At 38.7% G+C, this 17,331-nt stretch overlaps 1 protein-coding gene across 1 annotated transcript in view; it reads right to left on the bottom strand.

Annotated features, from left to right (window-relative positions):
• The window catches only part of LOC110382689 (serine/threonine-protein kinase 10), a 58,022-nt gene that overhangs the window by 37,297 nt on the left and 3,394 nt on the right, over positions 1–17,331 (bottom strand). The window lies entirely within an intron of this gene.

The raw sequence follows: 17,331 nt of genomic DNA, 5'->3' as shown, positions 1-17,331 counted from the left end.
TTAAAACTATTAGGTAATAAAGTCAACTATTAAAGGAAAACTGCAGCGTTTTACAGTCAAATCATTTATTTCAATTAAGCCTTTACAAGCACTTATGAACGTCAAAAATATAACTAAAGTTGATTCTAGGTGCCCGTTCCAAAAGTAGCTTCCTATGAAGAAGAACGGGCAAGAGACTCCATGGTTACTATTTTTAAAAGGACTGCTTAGAATGACACAAAATATCTCCTCATCCCTCCTACCAATATTTCAATGACAAAATCAGTCACAGAAGGAAAACCGCAGCGACTGTCAACCAATGTGAAACGCACTTAACACAAAGTTATGCAGTATTTACACGTCTTATCAGAGCCAAGGTCGTCTCAATGGTCGCTGTTCACGTTTGTGAAATATTATGACGTACCTAATTATTTAAGTGTTTTTAGAAGCATCCTAGGATAAACTCCAAAACGTTCATTTTGGTTTAACAAATTAGGCAAAAGACAGCCCCCAAAACGCCCACCCTTCACCACTTCCTATGTGTTTTTGCTGGGAATAAGTGGCGCAACAAACTACCCAGCGTGTAGATAGTAGGTATTTCATGTCACTTAAGTTTGAATGTGGCACCGGTGACAGAAAATCATCATCTCCCGATGCTTTTCCCAACTATGTTGGGGTCGGCTGGCAGTCTTTCCGGATACAGCTGAGTACCAGTGCTTTACAAGGAGCGACTGTCTATCTATGTGACTTCCTCAGCCCAGTTACCTGGGCAACCCTTGGTAAGACTGGTTGTCAGACTTATAGGCTTCTGACTACCTGTAACGACTGCCAAAGACGTTCATATGGTTTGCTGCGACGACCGCAAATAGTATTGGGCTATAGGCAGAATGAGGATGATGACAAGTTTAAGAACACAAATAGCGAGTAATTTCTCATGCTCTCTATGCAACCAAACGTCGATGGAGATAAGATTTACTATAGATGTGACCTTGAAAATAGCTTAAGGACATTTTTATCAACCTACGTAATTTCAGAGCGCAAGTACGTGAAAATATCTAAAACTCTAATAACCCAAAATTAATTAAAGAATATAGGCCCAAAAAGAAACCTAATTAAAAAACTAAAAACACCCGTTAGGCAGTACGTAAACTACGAAACTTTATCACAAACCTTATCGCTAACCGGAAGCGTGCGCGGGAGTTGATAAATGTTTTAAAATGTATTATAATATAATATATAATTACGTAGCTGACTCATAACGGCCATTGATAAGCCGTGGTCACCGAGTCTGTTGGGTTTGAGTGAAGTTCAATAAGTTTATTGCACCTAGAAAGTTTAAGATTATGTTGGGGTCGGCTTCCAGTCTAACCTGATGCAGTTGAGAGCAAATGTGTGCCTATCTGACCTTTTCAACTCAGTTACCTGAGCAACCCTGAGCGTACCCCATGGTAACACTCGTTGAAGGTATAGACTTTCTGGCTTTTGTAACAACTGCCAAAGATGTTCAAATGACTGAAAGGACCCACCAATTTAACGTGCCTTCCGAGGAACATATGAACTAGCTATTATACAGAGTGACCGCGTTAAGCAATGCTTAACTTAACCTTTGATTGGTCGACCTTTGCGCTGTGACCTAGCCACGAGCTCACCTGTCCCCAAGACGACAAACACTGACACGCGTCAATAATCGTTTGACAACTATCACACCTTATGATAATTGAAGATATAGTCAAAGGTACATACGTATATGTATACATTACTACAGAACTAATATCACTCTTCCTTCTGAGCTAAAATCATCTATCTACATACATGTATATACGTATACTATTCTACACTAATATTATAAGGTCACTAAATCGCTTCAGCTAAGGGGAGGCCGCAGTCCAGATTCAGAGTTTTTAAGCTGTGTCGACGAAAGACTCCAAAATTCATTCCACAGAACCGATTCAAGAATATTTTTACAGTCGAAAAGCAACCCTATTCCCTTGTCTCCAAGACTATATTTCATCCCTCTACGGAAGGCAAAATCCACGGGACACAAGCAAAACTGCAGCAAACAACTAGTACTACGAAATTCCACAGCGAGGCTAGGCTAGCATACCACAACATTGCAACAGGCGTTAGGTAACTGCTGAAGTAACCAATAGTCCAATACAAGTATTGATATAACGCGATGTTCGACGATTTTAGAAATCTTCGATTTTAGAAGTATTTGTTTGAACTGGTAGATAGATGGGTCCATATTGACACAAATAAGCTTTTTAGAAACAATGGTATAATTATAAAAACTTTGTAAAAGTGTTGACTTTAGATCTGATAGTATCTGGTGTGATTGACCTTTTGGAGGTGGGGGAGAGTCATCAAATGACCCCTTTATTTCAAACTCAAAAACTTTTATTCAAATTAGGCTGATAAATCAGCACTTTTCGAACGTCAAAAACAAAAGACAGTCCCCAAAACGCCCGCCCTTCACCACTTCCTATGTGTTTTTGCTGGGAAGAAGAAATGTGTCTCTTACTGACTAAAACCCATCATGTACCTTCTGGAGCCCGACGTACACCAGGGCCAGGGCTGTCACTCTCTTTTGGATAATCCTACAGCCCAGACCACGAGTGTGGGAAGCAGTTCCCTCGAAATACGAGTGAAACCGCGGGAAACAGCTAGTTTATAATATTAGCAAGTATTTTAAACCGAAGAATCTACTAAATCCTTAAGCATACACGGATTACAAAGCCCTACTCTATCGTTCAAATAATTTCTTTAATCCGTTCAAAGGCTACGCCTCAAGTTTTAAGTCTTCATAAATGAGGCCTAATTAAATTAGCAATTAATTAGCCAGTATGAGCGATGAAGCAATTAGGATAATATGGGACTTCTTGTGGCTTATTTAATGGTCGGGTATGGTCTAAACGAGAAGCGGTCGGGATTTTAAATAGTCATCAACATCATCTGTCTAGTCTTTTCCTCACTATGCTTGTGTCGGCTTCCAGTCTAACCGGATGCACACTTGAGTAGTTTTACAAGGAGCTACTGGGAATTTTAAATAATAGGAGCCTTAAAAAAAAATCATAGATGGATTGTGTGAAAGTCGACATGGCTAGAAAGAGTGTTTTAATTGTGAGATAATCGCAGATAGAAGAGTATAAAAAGAGGAACACATACTGCGCTGAACTGAACAACGTTTGATAAGGGAAAGAGGATGATGACTAGGACGAGCCTTTGGTGATATTACGGAAACATGGAGTGAATATGAATCATATTTTATTTAGGAGACAATTTTATTATCATATTATGATGTTACTATGTTGATATTTCTCTATCGCCATATTATGTTGCCAAATTGCAGCTTGCCAAATTAATTATGATGATCATCACCCCTTTTTATAAACCGACAGTTTGGAATAGGGTAGGTAGCGGATAGAGAATGGATGCGGGCTGCCCAAGACCAGGACGGTGAGCACTCATTTGGGGAGGTTACAGTCAGCAGTGGATGGCAATGGGCTTATATGATGATTTGACATAGACAAATCAAATCCCTGCTGAAAATAAGAATTGTAATAGACAGCTGGGTTCCTGGAAAGTTTGTTAACCACGGCTTCTTCTTCCCAGTCTAGCATTAGGAAGCGGTAAAAGGGGACGTTTTTGTAGTTGCTCCCCAAAGTAAGTGATGTTTGAAAGTGCTAATTTTATTTGCCTTATTAACATATTTGACTTTTGTGTTTTTTTTTTAGAAAATTGAAACTAGGTAATTTAAATATGTATCCCAACAAATCCTAAAAAAGCATCAACTTTCTACAACAACCATTATCTACAAAGAAAGAATCCGGTCAATATTGGCACATCGCAAAATCGTCCTGAATCGGCCGCCGGCGAACCTGTCAGACAACCATGTGCCAATTGAAACGAGCCTTCTCACAACGTGAGTTGGGTCGCAATTGAAGAGTGGTACAAGTTTATAAGCGTTAGCGGGGTAAGTAGATAATGTTGGAAGACGCTTACTAACTCAGATTATGTTGAATACGCCACTCCATTTAAAGGACTTGACAAACATCATCCTATCTTTACCACACTTATGCTCATATATTTCTGCGACAGTTAAGTACATAGATTTGAGTATTTCGTCTCGTCAAATAACGTTGAACATTTTGAAGTTGACTACGGGACAATCAAAATGTACGATCCAAACCCTAAAAGTGCGCTTGAGTGAAATGTCGTATCGCTGACTTTAGAGACTCAAGCTATGAGCACGTATTGACTATTGACCACAACTGTACTTCTAAAATATTCTAGCTTGTAAAAGTTTCTGTAAAAGTCTGTCTGTCTGACTGTCTTTTAAAAGTTTAAATAAGGGTCCCAACTCTAACACACACCACATGACCACACACTGAATAGCAATACAGTCTAAAAACACCAATATTTCTATATAAGTTTATATCTTGCACCACAGTCTACGCGACCGCATGACATCACCGCGCTATCCGCCGCTACGTCACCGGTATTTATGTTTACCCCGCAATTACGATAGCGCTAAGATCCTCGGATGTTTGTCGCCTCGTATAGCATTGTATCGCGTTACAATATACAACAATTTGTTAAGGGATATCCTTTAGCATCCCAAAGTATTTGGCGTGTCAGGTCTCTGGGTAACCAAATACATATGTATATCTCAAGCAGCAGTACTCTCCAAGATTTCAAAGCGAAGTGGAGGACTTTTTAACGACAAATATTTATCGAAACATCTCGTCTCCTAGGCACCCCTACCTACGTGAAGAAAATATATTAATTGTTCAAAAACTTTTCCGCTCCGATTTAGGGGTATTCTGGATTCAAGTGTGGTGTAAGTACTGAAGGCATAGTTGAATGAGAAAAATAGCATAATTAGATCCCGTTGTGTCTCTAAACGGGAAAAGAAGAAAAAGTGGAGTGTGCTGCAATAATTCCTGCAAAGTTTCCTCAGATCTTGTCGGCTTTTGACGTGGAATTGTAACAACGACTGCTACTGAGTAGCATTTGGAGACGCCGGCGACAGGAGCCCTCCTAGACACGGGGGTGTTACACCGACAACTTTCGCGGACACTCAGGGATTGTTAAGGATGATCACTAGGCCACCTTGACTCAAGTAATTCATCAGCCTCCGAGCCTTTTCCCAACTATGTTGGGGTCGGCTTCCAGTCCAACCGGATTCAGCTGAGTACCAGTGCTTTACAAGAAGCGACTGCCTCAACCAAATCTGACTCAAGTTAATAAACTACAAATATTGACCTCATCAAGCATCTTAAATTAAAAACTTAGTCATAAACATATAAATAAAGTTAATATAACATAGTTTACTGATTCACATAATGACGTCAGATTAGGTCACGAAGTAATGTAACAACGTAATATAGTTCAGAGAAACAATGACGATGTCTGATAGTGGTGGTGATTAATTTATAATCATTAAGGCAGACATGACTGAGTGTAGTGTATGAAGCTCATTCGTGATGATTTTTTAATAAAGAAAGATATTAAAAGTCAAAGATACCAAGTAGCCTTTTCCCAAATATGTTGGGGTCGGCTTCCAGTCTAATTGATGCAGCTGAGTACCAGTGTTCCACATGCATGGAGCGACTGATTATCTGACCTGCTTTATCCAGTCCACCAGGCAAACCCTTGGTATCAATGTTAGTCTGACGTTCTAGTTTCAGACTGCCTGAATGCTCGAATGACAGCCGGGACACAGCAATTCAACATGCCTTCCACATGATAAGATCATCACTCATCAAAGAAGATTGTAAGAACACAACTTTGAAAGAATTTTCAACTCCAGCCGTTTTTGCTACTATACCTCGGCCACTCGACCACTATTGAGCGCTCCCGAGCTTACACATAATGGCGTCCACGGCCGATTTCGGCCCATTTAAGATCAGCCAGCTGCGCAGGACATATTATAGTGCACGAGCATTTGCGCAGACACAGGTGCACTCCCTATTCCTTCACTCTCATAACCCGATGGGACGGCAATCCGACACTACCGGAAAGAGATCAGGCGCAGGACCGACATTTACATGCTCTGCGATGCACATACAAACACAATGTACCTATATGTACATTTACACACACAAGCATGCCTCAAACACTTTCGTCAAACAAAATATTTTCCTGTTTTGGCTTAATACGATGTATCAATATAGGTCCCCCTTCTTAAAGAGCATTATATAAATAGCATCACCTAACATTTATAGATTACAGCCAGTCTATTCAAAATGGGAAGTTGACATCATTAATATTACTTTTTTTAGAACATCAAAAATATCAAAGAATCTTTTGAGTCATCCGATTTGAACAGATTGTGTATTTGAAATAGAAAAAAACTATGTATTGAGTATTCATTCATCTTTTCTTTTTATTAGTAATATGTTAATCATAGCTTATGTATATGTTTGAACGCGATAATCTCTGAAACTAAAAGTTGGAATAAACGAACCGGCCAAGTGCGAGTCGGACTGGGGCACGAAGCTTCCGTTCGATAATTTATAAACCGTCAAAATATCTATGGCTCCTTAAAAAAAAAATCTAATCCTTGTAAAAGCTTGTGAACTATAATATGACTTGCGCAGCGGGATAAAATCAAATCAAAATCAAAAATCATTTAATCAAACTTGGCTGCAAGACAGCACTTTTCGAACGTCAGGAATTTACAATAGACAGCCCCCAAAACGCCCGCCCTTCACCACTTCCTATGTGTTTTTGCTGGGAAAAAGAAGTGGCGCAACTAACTCCCCAGCAACACATGATGATCTATCTCCTTATATGAGCCGCCGTGGCCGATAATCAGCTAGGAGGACATAAGTTGCAATTTAACATAAAGAATAACCCTTTCTATTTTAAAGAATCTCCCAAAAATCACCCATTCACAGACCCATTGTCACTACCAAGCACGATTGAAGAACCGGTCACGATCACAAATTAGCATATTTGGTAGATCGAGAGCTTAGAAAACCTAAATACCCGTTGACTGACCGACTTCGTTAATGCAGGTCAAGCGAGGCCGCGTTAGAAACATGAGAATCTGCATTTGATTGCAGTCAACCATGGTTGGAGTTTGAATTACATAAGATGTGCATTTTTTAGAGGGAGTTTCTTATGTAGTATAGAAGATGGGGTGATTTTGATAAATCGCAAGCCACTAGGCCACCACTGCAAAATCAATACTTAGCACTTCATCATCCTCCGAACCTTTTTCCCCAACTATGTTAGGGTCGGCTTACAGTCTAACCGGTTGTAGCTGGGTACCAGTGCTTTACAAGGAGAGACTGCCCTATCTAACCTCCTCAAACCAGTTACCCGGGAAACCCAATACCCCTAGGTAAGACTGGTGGCAGACTTACTGGCTTCTGTCTACCTGTAACGACTGCCAAAGAAAGCAGCCGTGACGTTTAACGTGCCATCCGATACACAGTCATTGGTGTCTAAGATATACGTAGAAAAGACATACAAAATTAGAAAAGTTACATTGGTACTTGCCTGACGTCTCTAACCCACACTCATACATGAGAGGTTTATTCTTTGCCCACTAGGCCACCACTGCAAGAACAATACTTAGCTATTTTCTTTATGTTTTTTTAAGACGTCAAAAATCATCAAATGACCCCTCCCGCTGTGGGTTAACAGCGGTGAGGGAGTGTCAGACTCTTACTGACTAAAAACCGTCGTGTTCCGTCGTAGGCCTCTTATGTACCAGGGCCGCGGTACTCTTTCGAACCATCCCGCAGCCCACAATACTTAACACTTAGCAGTACTTATTTATAACTAAGTTATGCAATATGTTAGTGTCAGATTTACAGTTCTTCTCGCCATAACACCATGGAAATAGTATAACGGTACGAAATAACATGAGTGCTAATTTGTTTATACATGATTCTGATTACAATTAGTAATCGGCAATGCTACGGGAATAGGTGCATGAATATTTATGTATTGTATACTTGGTTGGAGTGGTAGAAACAATATCTGGAGGTGTGTGGATGTCAGACTGTTGTCATGACAACTGTTGTTTATTATCATCATCACCCTGCCCTTAGGACCATTTTTATTTGGGTCAGTACAGCATCCTACTGAAATAATAGTGGCTGTCTGGCCGATTCTCGGCCAAAGCGTTTGTTCTCTATTATGATGATCAGTCAGGGGCGCTTATAGTCATTTTTTTTTAGTTTGTTTGTACCCCAAAGTTTTTGTATCACAGTGTAGCTTGCACTGTCCTCAAGTAACATAGGATATATTTTGTATGTGTACTGGATCCAATTCTCTCCAATCGTACGCCAATCGTAGCCGTGAAGGCAAGAAAAACAGCCAGTTTCTTATTTATAAAATCTGCATAAACCACGAAACTTTTTCACCATCCTCCTAACATTATCTGACAAGTTTTTTCCCCAGTACCACGATATCGTAATCGCTCTACGCTCTACGTTGTAAGTTAGACGTCAAAGACTCGTCGACACACGTACGAAATGACACGTATTCACCCGCATCCTGAGGGATTTGTTCAAGTATTTTATGCTGCCCTGGTACATAGTCATCAGTTGGGTCTGAAGATGAATACTCGGGTAAGTTATGCTGTCCTGGTACATGGGGGAGAGCTGTTGCATCGAAATTACATGATGGTACCTACATATATCTATTATGCTCCGGTGTGTTATGCTGTCTACTTTTGTGTTTCGACCACATTCTGTAAGTTTTTAGTATTTCCCGGGGGGAACTTCTTTCCGTAGCAGGATGGTGACAAAGAATACCTGACAAGTTTTTCCCCACTACCACGATATCGTAATCGCTCTACGGTAGACGTCAGTCTCAACGACACACGTACCAAATGACACGGTTTCGATTCGAACGCATTCCGCTGTCGGCAGTAATCGAAGCCTGCATGCTGTACCTGTGTTTACGCTTGTTTTTTGTGAGAATATGGGTGAAATAATAGATTATGTACATATTAGATATTAGTCTAATGTTATCGCAAAGTAACGTCTAATACTATAATTAATTTAATTTAAATAAATATCATCATCTGTTTAACCTTTTCCCAACTATTTTGGGGTTGACTTCAAGTCTAATCAGATGAGTGCAAGTGTGCCACAGGGAGCAACTGCCTATCTGACTTCCTCAACCCAGTCACCCTGGCAACACAATACCCCTTGGGAAATCTGGTTTCTGACTTTTCGCCGTTATGTACGGAAGTCCAAAAAGATTGAGTTAGAACTTCCCACGTCCGATAATAACCGGTGACCGATTTTTTGAAAAAAATAGGACACACTGACAGCAATAGTGGTAAAAAATCGGTCCTACAAAAAGTATGACGTGTGAGCGTACAGGAGATTATATTAAAACCACCACTAATTAACCTCCATAGGCGTGGCACGGGGTGGGCTTCAAGCTATCGATCGCATTGCAATACTGCATATACATACGAATGCAGCTACCACGATCGCTCATGCCATCCCGATCAATAGAGTTGAGTTGCGCAATAGTTGCCTAGGCTAGGCTTTACTTGTTGAGGATAGATTTTGTATAGGACTGGTTCTTCAAATTGTGTCGTGTTCAAATCGTTGTGCTCTTCTTCTTCACAACAAAAACACAGAAAGTGGTGCAAGGCGGGCGTTTTTGGGGCTAACCTGATCTTCAGAAAGTGCTGATTTTCAGTCTACTTTGAACAAATGCCTTTTCATCTTTATTATACCTGTGTGAAGCATAGAAATGTTCCTTCTGGTCTACTCACTCTAGCAAACAGTTACTAATTTCGAACACCAAAACGGCCAAAGCATTTTGCAAAACACTTGGCCGTTTATAAAAAAGGGGACAAGCTGTTTGAATTGCACATTGCTTGTAGACTTGTTGATCCATCCCAAAGCTAAATATTTTGCTTGTTTCTGGAGTGGGTCCTTGTCAATTATGCAAGGGAAGATCTTAGGTCCAAACTCTACCAAAGCAGAGCAGATAAATTATGAAACAAGTAATAGATTTACAGCATTCTAGGATATTAATGAGTCAGGAAACGAGGTGAAAGAAATTCTATAGATTTTCACAAACTTCTCCGTTCCCTTCGTTTTTGGTGTCTGGGTCTTATCCACAGATTTATTGTCGCTTAAAAAATATAAGTAATTCCGATGTTCTTCCAACTCACAATGTATGATTCCGACATAATATGTAAACTAAGAAAGCATTTATATTCAAGGTCAAGTTTAGATTGTGAGATAAAGTGACAAAACTCATGTTTTCTAAAATTGTCTTGTTTTTACTACTTCTGTAACATAGAGATACTGAAAAACATAAATTTTACAGTTATTTCCAAGCAATTAATATTTTATCATCGATAAAATCTAATTATTTTTATCAGTCTTTTCAAAAATTTACGTTTTTGTCTCGTTTGGGGTCGGCTTATACAGTCATGGACACATAATTAAAGACACCACCGACTCGAAGTGAAATAAATAGTTATGGTACTGACATGAGCTTAAGCACGGTATAAACTGTAGTGTAATAATTATTAAAACAAACATTACATTGTGTTCTTTAAATTAAGGACAAAAATATTTTCTTTCTTTAATACTTTAGATATAAAGCTCTATGGGAAATGAACACTAACTTTTGTAGCTGATACTTGGCTGGTCAGCTAATTAAAGACAGTTAAAGCCCAGTTAAGAAAAAAAACGAAAGATACAAATAGTTGCCATACTTTTTTTTAGAAGTGAATAAAATAGTTATGAAAACTCGAATTAGGTAATAATTTAGGTTTATTTCATTTTAGTCCTATCAATAAGACTAGAACAAAAATTCTGGTAAGTAAAATGTTTTAGGCCTTTTAATATTATATTTTGACATACGGATTTATTCATACCACTTGATCTGTAGTAAGGACATGGTAATAAATTTATTATTAAAGATTTCTTATCAATAGCACTAAAAAGGCATGGTTTGAGAACAACTCAAAACCGATCCCAAGGAAAACTTGTCCGCAAACAGACTTTAAGGCGGTGCTATAGGCAAATAGTGAACCATTTACATGATTCGGTACTGGTTTTTTTGGGAGTCATCTGATGCTAAAAGGACGACAATTGTGTCTGCAGAACTTTTAGACTACAACCGGGTCGGGAAAAGCTGTAAGGCATGGGTATCGGAAGATGTTACTTTTGGAAAAGCACCGCGTGTCCATACTGTAGTTGGCTATTTCTATCAAATGTGAAAGGTGCAGTTAACAAGTGTTCAAAAATGTATTTTTTTTATCATTAAACAAAGGGATACGAATAATTCTAAAATAATGTATCGAAATTAGTCGCCTCTAAAACATGAGATGGAATCAAAATACACTAAGAAAGTTCTCAAACATAGGAGGCGAAAAAGTAATAGTGTGGGGCTTCTCTCCACTACTTGGTGTGGTGATCTTTTAGAAAGATATTATTAAAAATAGACGAATTCAAGTACTATGATATTTTAGAAATAGCATTTTTTTATATGCTAAGCATAATTTACCGGTTCTTAGCGCTTTCCAAATTAGGAAAGTTCTGAAAAACACTGTAAGAGTAGTAAATAGGACTCTTTGATCGAGCAACTTATGACGGTTTTGTTTTGGCCCATCGCAAATTTAATAGAAAAAAAAGTGGTGATCGGCCAGAAAACACAATGGCGATAAGTCATACATGAAACATTGATCAATTTTACACAGATTTTTATGAAGCATGGAAGAAAATTCCCGTAGCGACTTAAAACAAAACTAACCGCTTGCACGCTTAGGGATGTCGTGCTGTCATTGAAGTAAAAGGAAATAAACCAAATATAGTAATAATAGTACTCATTAGTATGCTTAGTTACAGTGTAGGGAATGTTGTTATAGAAAAGTACCATCAATAATATTAATAATTTGCATTTCTACCTCTGAGCAAATGGAGTGTCTTTAATTATATGGCCAGGCCACGTTATGCTTCATACCGCTCGAGATTCGGATAAAGCGAAAAAAAACTTGTCGCGAAGGATCACTGAAGATAGTCTTTAGTTTTAATATTTCACAATGCCCTCTTAAATATTTTAAAATAGAAAATAAAGTTCCAGTAGCAATCAGAAAAAAGAAATACAGATGAAATGCGGCAGCAATTTAAGATTCCAACAGTGTCTTTAATTATGTGTCCATGACTGTAAGTCTAACTGGATGCAGAGCGCACTGCCTCTCTGACCTCAACCCAGTTACCTGTGAGATACATCATAGCAAGACTGGTTGACAAACTTTCTGGCTTCTGATTACGCGTAACTATCATTGAACATCCTTGGCAGTCGTTAATCAGAATCCAGTAAGTCTGACACCAGTCTAACCAAGGGGTATCGGGTTGCCCGGGTAACTGGGTTGAGGAGGTCAGATAGGCAGTCGCTTCTTGTAATACACTGGTACTCAGCTACATCCGGTTAGACTGGAAGCCGACCCCAACATAGTTGGGAAAAAGGCTCGGAGGATGATTACCCGTAACGACTGTCAAAGATGTTCAAATGACAGCAGACCCACTAATTTATCCTGGCTTCCGAAACACGGAAGAACTCGTAATATCAAGATGATCACCCATCCACGGACCGACTTAGCTAAACGTTCTACTACGTGCAAGATAACACGATATATTTATCATAATCTAAACGAGAATGTATTAACATACTATTACTATTAATTTATTTCAGTCATGTTTTAATAATCTATTACGTTTATTACTGAATATTGATTATGGTCATTATGATAAACGTAAGGCACGATAAACTGGTGGGTCCCGACCTCGTAGTAAAAGCCAGAAATGAAGATCTTTTGGAAAAGGCTAGGCAGATGATGTTAATGCTTCTGTAAGACAAATTCATAAACAAGTGACATACATATTTTAGTTATTCTCAGTTCAACCAGATAACGCACAGCTTATATATTGCTAAAACTAATTATGTGGATAGATTTGTTGAACCATTTGTCTTTTTCCGTAAATTCAGACAAAATCTGAATACTAGGTATTCGGCAGTTTTGATCCTGCATCTTAGGTACGAATTTCTATATTCGACTTCAAGTCAGGCAAATAAAATTATGAAGCTATTTACTTTCTTGGACAGTAGTATATCTTAGACAACAATGACTAAATAAAGGTAAGGAGGCAAGCTAGACTTCAAAATCTGAAATGGTCAATTCTACTGAAGCAAAACGTGGTGATTAGCGATCATTCCTTCTCTGAATCAGAAAAAGCCTGTACCCTGCAGTAGGCTGCAAGGCTGAAGATGAAGAGAATTTAGGTGACGGCCTAGACACAATCAATGTGCAATATTTCTCATATGTTATTAAATTATGTATATTTAGGCATCGTTTTTGGCACTTCATGAAGCAACAGTGACCTTCAACTTTCACTACTAGATCTTATTTATTATTTAAAGTTGTATTATTTAGTATTTTTAAGTTATAAAATGATAATAAAGAGGAAACATTTTTAGCTTGTTTATACCCCAAACTACTGGACCGATTTGAAAAATTCTGTTACAGTTGAGAAGCTTGACTATCCCCGAGTAACATCTAATAGGCTATATTTTACTTGGCTATGGGAAGATCCCCTGGGTAGCTTAGTAAATAAAAAGAAGAGCATCATAGTTAGGTCAAGGTCAGAAATTAAAACCACCTTTCCGTTCGACGGTTCACGGATACAGCCTGGTGACAAACAGATAGACGGAGTGCGAAGTCTTAGGTTTCTAAGATTACCGAAAACGAAGTCGGTTTTTAGGGTTCCGTCCTTAAAGCAACAGGGTATTATACCCCAAGAGACCTTCCATAAGCAAAACAAGTCATTCCTTGTACAAAAAAGGGCCTCAAAGATTTAAAACAAAACCACGAAAGACATACCTCATCAGAACGGGCCGCCATCTTGTCAAAATCCAATGACCGACACCGCTGCATCACACAAATGCACCGCACTAGCCTACGCACTAATTGCGACTGAAACCTAGATGGGGTTCAAACCGAAAATTTCAGTAGCTGCAATGCGCATGCCCGTTTGGAAATGCAATAATATAGTGCATAGAAGCCACGCCTTTTGAATGGTAGGGGGAAAGGAGATGAGGAATGGTGTTACCAAAAAGGGGGGAGGGGTTATGTGTGTTCAATGTTTGGCACGTATTAAATGATAACATGATCCTGGATAATATGTAAAGCACTGGTACTCAGCTACATCCGGTTAGACTGAAAGCCGACCCCAACATAGTTGGGAAAAAGGCTCGGAGGATGATGAATCCTGGATAATATGAATAAACAGAAATAAATTAATATCTTCAGCGCGCTGGAGTGACGATCGGCCAAAACCGCAGAGGAAGGAGATGCCATAAGGAAGGTAGGCCAGTAGCCTTCTTGTAGGTCAAGTAACCTGCGGCGAAGTACTTTCTTGGGAGATTTTGCGTTGTGACACCTCCACACCTCCTCTTCCGTTCTCCATAGCCAAAATAAAAAAATCGAGACCTGGGGAGCTGAAATCTGTGTGACTGTTTAAACTGTACCATACAGCTTAAAGGGGACTGCTTATAATAATGCAAATGCTGACATCTGTTTAGGGGTTTCACCGGCGTTCTAGAGCTTAACACTTAAAAATATAACGTGAGTTGCTATTAGGAAGAGACTTTCCAAATCAGATTATAAAATCCCAGTATCTGTCTTATTACATTACCTCATTGTGAGCATCTATTTTGAAATGTCCAAACAGGATATTTTTCTTCGATAACCAAGAAATAATCCTTGAAAGGACAAATGCCACTATGAATAAGGTCATTTGAACTCATAAGCTATGCAGACCACATAAGTGCAAAGCAAGGAATTTATTTGACGCATTTTAAATTATTTATACTGCACGTGTTAAATTACGTCATAACTACAGATTCTTATGGTTAATTGCGAATTGTAGTGTTTATGTAGTAATGTGAATATTATGCTTATTTGGTGTTTAAGGTTATCCTTTATTTGTACTTGTTTTTTTAATGAATGACACTGCATCATCGTCATCTGCCTAGCCTTTTCCTGTGTGACTCGGCTTCCAGTCTAACCAAGTGCGGCTGAGTATCAGTGTGTCACATGCAGCGGCTGTCTATCTAACCTTCTCAACAGGTGCCCCGTGTTGATTTCCTTTACAATTTTTAATCACTAAAGTATGGTTACGAAGTCCCGAAGGAAATGCGAGTAAAACTTCGTCCAGATGGCAAGTATAGTCAGTAAAAAAACGCGGATGCATATTGCATAACTGAAGTGCAAATCATCAGAACAGATGCATCCGTTTGTCTAGTCAGAGTAGGGAGATGATTTAACCATAAATCACAAACTCCTGCGGTTTCACCCGCGTCCCGGTCTCAGTATCAAACTTCGATTAACATTCAAAAATAACGAAGCTTTCTATTGGTAAATGGATTTTAAAATATGTTCAGCAGATCCAGAGATTATCCCCTTACAACCCATAACTTACTCTGGAAGTTAACTAACATAGTTGGGAAATGGCTAGGCGTATGATGAGTTGCATCCGTCAACTCAGACTGACAGTCACTATAGCACTATAAATCTTTAACTAGCTGTTTCCCTCGGTTTGTCTCTCCAGCGGAACTACATCCCATTCCAGGACAAATATAGCGTATGTTACTCGGGGGCACGGGGACAATGTAGCTTCCCAAAAGTGGAAGAATTGTTCAAATAGGGTAGTTTCGGAGTCTTCAGGGAACAAACAAAAAATTGGTTCCTCTTTATTATATTAGTACTAGCCAGTTACAGGCCGCGTCCCGTGGGAACTACTGCCCGTACCGGGATAAAATAAAGCCTATGTTACTCGGGAAGAGTGTAGGTTTCCAACAGTAAATGATTTTTTCAATTCGTTTCAGTAGTTTGGGATCCTTTAGAGCACAAACAAAGAAGTGTTTCTTCTTTATTATATTCGTATAAGTATAGATGGTATATATCTATTAGTATAGGAGCATAGACAAGCGGACGACACAAGACCTTTGGCTTCCAAAGCCAATTTGCATACTAGTCGAAGATCACAAAACTGCATTTTTTCTATTCAGATTATGTTACTGCGCTCAAATTATGAAATGCTCATTAAAATTGGCGCTTCTAGATGTAAATGCAAGAATATTTCAAGGTCATTGAATTTTAAGCGAGGTTCCAATATTTTGGGTGTCATTTCAACATTTTAAATATGATTAAATTAGTTACATAAAATTAGATACCAAAAGAAATATCTTGTAAAACAACGGTGTTTTAAACTAGCTCTTTAAAAGGGACAAATTCGACCTTTATTAGGAAAAGCAAGATATAAAGGCTTTTGTTAGTTCCTTTAAGACTCAGGCCTTTGAAACTCCGGAACTCTGATGAAAGCCACATTGAAGAGTGGAAACCCATCGCATAAGTACTTTTCCTCGAATTTTCATAGAGAAAACCGCAATGATTTTATACGATCATTTTTCATGATAAAAATTGGTTACCTTTAGTTAGTTACATTGTTAATTACCAGAACCAGTGAATGATATCAGGATAATGATATTCCATTAATGAGTACGTTACCTGGTAAGCAGTGATTTAAGTATACTTATGAATGATTAATATAATAATCGTATTTTTTTTGAGGTGCAAAATCATCTAATGACGCCTCCCGCTGTGGGTGCAGCGTGAGGGAGTGTCAGACTCTTACTGATTAAAACCCATATTCCTTCAGGAGAAGTTTGTGAATCAGGGCCCCAACAGCTCATTCCGCAGTCCCATCGAGGGATTATCAAATTACGCCCAGGCGCCACTAAAACGAAGTGGATCGAAGAAGTTTATAAACAACCAATAGAATTTCGCAGCTCAGACCAATATATCTTTGCTAAAGTTTTAAGTTATATGTATTTTCTAAGTGTATCTTGGACACAAACGACTAACAGTTAAGGAAAACATCATTGAGGAAACCTGTACTTAAGTCTGAAAACGCCAATCCACCTTAAGCAAACTTGCCCAGCAAGAGGCCTGTACCCAGCAGTGGAACAGCTAAAAAAGGCTGATGATGATGATGAAGACACTCTCAACATTTCTAAACCCATCTTAGTGCTACCAGGAAAAAATCCACACGCAGTGATAAAAACAAAAATAACCTCCGCGTATTTACGTTTATATTTTTACATACAAAATGACCTTGAAGACTGCAGTATGTCAGTAGTGTTGTGGGTCAAGTTTACAATAATTATGTGTTGGGAACACTGTAGGTTAATTTGTTTTCAATACTGTGTAATATAGGTAGGTTAATCATGTGGCTTGGGTTGCTTTGTGAAGTGAATTCAAGTACTAAGAAATATGAAAGGCTTAGTGAATTT

The sequence above is a fragment of the Helicoverpa armigera genome, chromosome 30 (genome assembly GCF_030705265.1).
Source record: "Helicoverpa armigera isolate CAAS_96S chromosome 30, ASM3070526v1, whole genome shotgun sequence".
NCBI classification, from domain to species: domain Eukaryota; kingdom Metazoa; phylum Arthropoda; class Insecta; order Lepidoptera; family Noctuidae; genus Helicoverpa; species Helicoverpa armigera.
This window is presented reverse-complemented; position numbering and strand designations above follow the sequence as displayed.